The sequence below is a fragment of the Orycteropus afer genome, unplaced genomic scaffold (assembly GCF_000298275.1).
Source record: "Orycteropus afer afer isolate SDZICR_OR568_19922 unplaced genomic scaffold, OryAfe1.0 scaffold00052, whole genome shotgun sequence".
In the NCBI taxonomy this organism is placed as follows: Eukaryota; Metazoa; Chordata; class Mammalia; order Tubulidentata; family Orycteropodidae; genus Orycteropus; species Orycteropus afer.
Genome location: NW_006921639.1, coordinates 3,453,082 through 3,459,289, shown reverse-complemented (window position 1 = coordinate 3,459,289; position 6,208 = coordinate 3,453,082). Strand labels below are relative to the sequence as shown.

At 37.8% G+C, this 6,208-nt stretch overlaps 1 protein-coding gene across 1 annotated transcript in view; it reads right to left on the bottom strand.

Annotated features, from left to right (window-relative positions):
- Positions 1-6,208, bottom strand: part of WDFY4 (WDFY family member 4) — a 532,480-nt gene that overhangs the window by 201,108 nt on the left and 325,164 nt on the right. The gene's annotated exons all lie outside the window — the stretch shown is intronic.

Here is a 6,208-nt window from a genome sequence, read left to right as displayed (position 1 = left end):
AATGGCCTGCCGTGTGGTTTGGTAACATCAGGACTGTGCCTTTTGACTTGTCAACTTTGGGGCTTCTCAGCCTCAGCAGCCAGCAGCTGTCTGAGTCAAGAAATGCCTCTAGCTCCAGTGGACCAGGAGCAGGAGGCAGAGCTAGACCCCAAGGCTGAGGGGCTTTAACCCAGCCCCTAGATCCTGGCCTTTCAACTTGGACTTAAAGCCTCCAAATTGTAATAAGAAACTTCTGTTTGTTAAGGCCATGTCATTTGTGGTATATTTCCTGTCAGAGTGGTACTAGTAATCAGAACACTGCCAAATATCAAATTCTGTCATTAAGCTACAGTTATCAATTATGGTTTTGATGAAATTAAAATACAAAAAGAATAAAGGAATGGAATAAAAAGGGCCAGAAACAGACACCAAAAAATATGATCACTTGATTAATAGCTAAGGTGACACTGCACTAGAAAATTGATATTTTCAATATCTGTTCCTATGTCAATTTGATCTTCATATTGGAAACTTAACCACTACTTCAAACCATAAAGAAAAAGCAATTAATGGGTTAAAGCAAAGCTGTATTAGACTAAAGAAATAATGTCAGATTGTGATTCAAATCCACTAGAACAAACAAAGAAAACTTGAAATGATTAATAAGAAGATTAAAATATTAAAAGCTACATAGATACTTGCCCTCTTTTCAACTTATTTAAAAGACATAAAATTATATGTAAATAAATAAGTATAACTGCATATTGGCTCTATAACTTTTATAGATGTAGTAATATATAAAAAGAGGGAAAAGAAATAGATTAACAATTATATAACTGGAATTAAGTTGTATAAACCTGAAGCTGATTGTGATAAGTTAAGGTATATATGGTACACCTTAGAGCAATTGTTAAGGAAATAAATAAATAATGGAGTAAAAAAGAAATTAAAGAACTACAAATGCTACATTGTAATACATTTACTTAGTGCAAAATAAAAAGTATTAAATGAGGAATACCCAAGGGAAAAAAAAAAAAAGACAAGATGCATACAGAAAATAAAAAATAAAATGGCAGGCATAAATCTAACTATATTAAAAATAACCTTGAAAAAAATCATGTAGGTGAAGGGAAATGGTATCATATCAATAACCCACATGTTTGATCCCTCTTCAAACATAGACTCTGGGTAACTAGGTAAAGCAGATACAAAAAATGATACTGGAGTTATGAGCAACTAAGGAGAAGTTAAAGTACTAGATTCAGTGAAGGTGGAGAAAAAGAGCAGATTAAACAACTGGGAAAAATAAATGAACCTGCCTAGCCAGTGGAGATGGAGAAGAGTCATTAGAAATACAAAAAAAGGTTGGTGGTGGGAAGGAGAAAAAAAAATCATAGACACCACAGGCATTGAGGACTCACAATAGTCACAACTGGAGTCTTTTGTGGTGACCTCGGGTTCTGAGTGAGTACAATAATTTTACGGGAAGTGGGTCAAGACCCTGTTAGCTTGGGCTGCTGCAGAGTCCAGAAAGGATAGAGATAAAGGGAGAAACTCCCTCTGAGTAGGCAGAGTACTGGATTGGGTGCACAGCAGTGGGTTCAGGTTCAATTCTTCCACAACCTGTTTTAGCACAGAATGGACCAGAGTACTTGGTTTTTTGCAGCTTCTTGGTCCAAGCAGAAAGTTGTGGTCCTCTATCCACAGGGGTCTCTGTCAGTTTTGAACTGCAGGTCTTTGATTAACAATAGGAGGTCATCTTTAGTAGACAACTCAGAAGGACACAGACTACACTTACTGTGCCTGCATTGGTCACTGAATTATCTCATCCCAAATGCGGAAAACTCCTTCTATCTTTCTATCCTGGAGTTTGCTTCTGATACCTTTTTTTTTTTTTTTTTTTCTTATTCTTCATTTTCTTCTCTGCCTCATCCAATAGGAGGAACACATTAAACCTCCATGAGGCAACAAGAGCTATTACACTGAACACCTCACTCAATAGACAGGTAACACCAATAGCTCTTGTGACACAGAATCAATGACAGATGGCAACAATACCTGCTCATCCCAACTCCAAATCCTATTCACAATGAACAGAGATCTGCACTCACATCCCCACCAGTGATTCCACCAACACAGAGAGAGTTGAAGAGTGACCTAGTACAGCTGAGTTAAGAACCAAAGAAGTACATCTGCTCCACACTTTCAGATATACTTTTAAAAAAAGAAAAGAAAAGAAAATTCAATGCCATTGAGTAGATTCTGACTCATTGTGACACCTTCTTATGTTTCTGAGGTGGTATCGCTACAGAAGTAGATTGCCCAATCTTCCTTCCAAGGAGTGGTTGGTGGGTTTGAACTGCCAGTGTTCTGGTTAGCAGTCAAATGCCTTAGGCACTACACCACAGGGTAAAACAAATTAATACGTAATAACAATTAAAGACAGTAATTTCAAAATGTCTAGGAAACAACAAACAACCTCAAATCAAACAAATAAACAAACCAAAAAAAAGACATGTAATAGAAATAAAAGCCCACGCTAAAGGATTATCTGTCATAGAAGAAAAGCAATAGAACTATCTGAGTTGGAATTCAGAAGTTATATATATAGAACTCTCCAACAGCTCAAGAAAACCATAAACAGAAACAACAAGAAGACAGACAGTAGTACCCTGGGAGAATTCAGGAAAATCATTCAAGAACAAAATAACAAGATAAATACATGATTAGAACTCATAAAAACAGCACTCAGAAATCCAGAAGATGAACACTAAAATTATTGAGATAGATAACACAATGGAAGGACAAAAGGCTAGGCTAGAACTGGCTGAAGAATGCATTTCCCAACTAAAAGACAAATCCCTTGATGCCAGCCTGTATGAAGAAAAATCAGAACAAAGATTTAAGAGAAATGAAGACAATCTAAGAATTACATGAGCTGACATGAAAAGAAACAACATACACTTAATTGGAATACCAGAAAAAGGGGAGGCAAAAAAAAAAAAAAAACCACTGAGAAAATTGTCAAATATTTGCTAATGGAAAATTTCCCCCATACCATGAAGGAAGAAAAGATATCAGTCCAAGAAGCTCAATGAATCCCATAGAGGATGGATCCCCATAGAAAGGCACCAAGATATATAATAATCAAACTCTCCAAAATGAAAGACAAAGAAAGAATCTTGTGACCAGCTTGGGAAAAAACAGACTGTCACCTACAATGGGCAACTAGTAAGACTAATCTGTGATTTCTCAGCAGAAACCATGCAGGCAAGAAGGCAATGGGATGGCATATATAAAATACTGAGGAAAAAGAACTTCCAAACAAGAATTATATATCCAGCCAAATTGTCCCTCAAATATGAGGTTGAAATGAAGACATATATGCACAGGCAACAGCCAACATTATTGTTAACAAAGACTGAAACCATTCCCATTGCAAACAGGATCCAGACAAGGATCCCCTCTATCACTTCTATTCAACACTGTATTGGAAATCCTAGCCAGGACAAGAAAGGCAAGAAAGAGAAACAAAAAGCATCCAAATTGACAAAGAGGAAGGAAAGCTATCTCTATTTGCAGATGATATGATCCTATACATTGAAAACCCAGGAGACTCAGCAAAAAAAAAAAAATCACTGGAACTAATAGAAAGTTTCAACAAAGTGGCAGGATACAAGGTCAACATGGACAGGCTGAACTACTAGATATGTCTATGAAATGGGGAGGATACCCAAGAACATGTATAGGGTCAGCAGACAATGGTCCTATAAGTTTATGTGTATGATCTGAATTCCCAAGTGTATAGTAGAGCTGACAAGGGGCAAGGTTGTACTCACTGCTTGGTCAAAGCCAACTACCCAGAGGAACTGAGTAGTTGAACCTGTGGGCTCGGGACCATAGTTACAGGGAACATCAAGCTCTATTGGCATAACATACCACACAAAACATTGTTTCACCTCCTACTTTGGCAAGTAGCAACTGGGATCTTAAAAGCTTGCAAGCTGCCATCTAGATGCAACGATGGGTCTCTCCTCGTCCAAAGCAAAGAAGAATGAAGAAAAACAAAAATTCATGAAAACAATTAGTCCTAGCGACTGGTACACCATCCAATCTGCAGCCTATATGACTATGAGACCAGAACTAGAAGGTGCCATGCTACCACTGTCAAATACTTGGAAGGGGATCTACGTAGGAGATCCTGGATAGAGAGAGAGAAAAATGTGGAACAAAACTCAAAATCATTTGGAGGAAAAAAAAAAAGAGGGGGGTGGGGGGGTGGGACCAGTTTTGCTGGTCCAAAAGAGCCTGGTAGAACCACTGAGACTATGGCCCCTAGCTGCCCTTCAGGTCTAGAATTGAATCCACACCTGTAGCTTCCAGCCAAACAAAAAACAGGCATATGAGTTGAATATTTACCTAAGGTAGATAGACTCCTTGGAAAGAACAATCATAGGAGAAAGAAGGGCTGCTTGTGCACAGGGAAACAGCTCAGGGGGGCAGGAGTACATGGAAGGATGGACGCAGGGAAGAGGTAACTATGGGGAGGAAGTGGGAGGGGAGCTGTTGCACTGTGGTAAATTGTAGTCAGTGTCATGAGACAAAGTGTATGTGAACTGTTGTACGGAAAGTGAATTTCCTCTGTAAATTTTCATCCAAATTGCAACAAAAAAATAAATTTTAAAAAATCAGTTTGATTCCTCTACATCAACAAAGAGGCCTTTGAAAAGGAAATAAGGAAAACAACACCATTTACAATAGCTACTACAAAAATAAAATATTTAGGAATAAATCTTACCAGAGACACAAAAGACCTAAACAAAGAAAACTACAAAACACTACTACAAGAAACTACAAGGGATCTACATAAATGGAAGAACATGCCTCATTCATGAATAGGAAGACTGGATATTCTGAAAATGTCAATATTACCAAAAGCAATCTACATATTCAATGCAATCCTGATCCAGATTCCATCAAGATTTTTTAAAGACATGGAGAAACCAATCACTAATTTCATATGTAAAGGAAAGAGACTTTGCATAAGCAAAGCACTGCTGAAGAAGAAAAACAAAGTAGAAGGTCTCACACTCCTGGATCTCAAAACCTACTATACAGACACAGTAGTTAAAACAGTGTGCTATTGGTGCAATAATAGACGTATAGACCAATAGAACAGAATCAAAAACCCAGAAATAGACCCATCCATCTTCAGCTGATCTTCAACAAGAGACCAAAACCCATTAAATAGGGGAGAGATAGCCTCCTTAACATATGGTGCTGGCAAAATTGGATATCCATTTGCAGAAAAATGAAACAAGACCCATACCCCACCCCATACACAAAAACAAACTCAAGTTGGATCAAAGATTTAAATGTAAAAAACAAAACTACAAAGATCATCAAAGATAAAATAGGGGCAAATCTAGGGGCCCTGACCTATGGCATAAATAGACTTAAGCAAAACCCAAAATGCACAAGGTGTGGAAGAGAAGCAAGATGACTGGGACGTTTTAAAAATTAAATTCTTATGTGCATCAAAAGACTTCTCCAGAAGGATAAGAAGAGATCATACTGACAGTGAGAAGTATTTGGCTATGACATATCTGACAAGGGACTTATCTCCAAAATTTACAGAAAACTTCAACACTTCAACAATAAAAAGACAAACAACCCAGTTCAAAAATGGGCAAGGGACATGAGTAGACATTTCATTAAAGAAGATATATTGGTAGCCAACAAAAAATGACTAAATGTTGACAATCATTAGCCATTGTTGTTGTTGTTGTTATTTGCCGTCGAGTCAAAACAACAACGAGATACTATGTCACCCCAGCAATAATAGTAAAGTTCAACAAGACAGAAAATAACAAATGCACTCCTTAGAGAAATCAGCCATGAGACACCAGAGGGGCAGCATTCACATAGAGGGAAAGTCGGACAGACAGGAATCCATAGGTAAGAAGGGCACAGGGAGGGGATAGTCACAGGGACTGGAGGGAGGAGAGTTTTTTACGGTCGGGGATGGTAATCAGGGCATGTAATCAAATGTGCATGAACTATTGAATGTAAAGGAAATTTGCTTTGTAAATTTATACCCAAAACACAATAAAATTAAAAAAAAAATCATAGAGGCGGGGCAAGATGGCGGACTAGGCAGAAGGATTGCACAGACCCTCTTCAACAAAGAAAAGGGAAACCAATTAACACAGACACAGAAGATAATCTT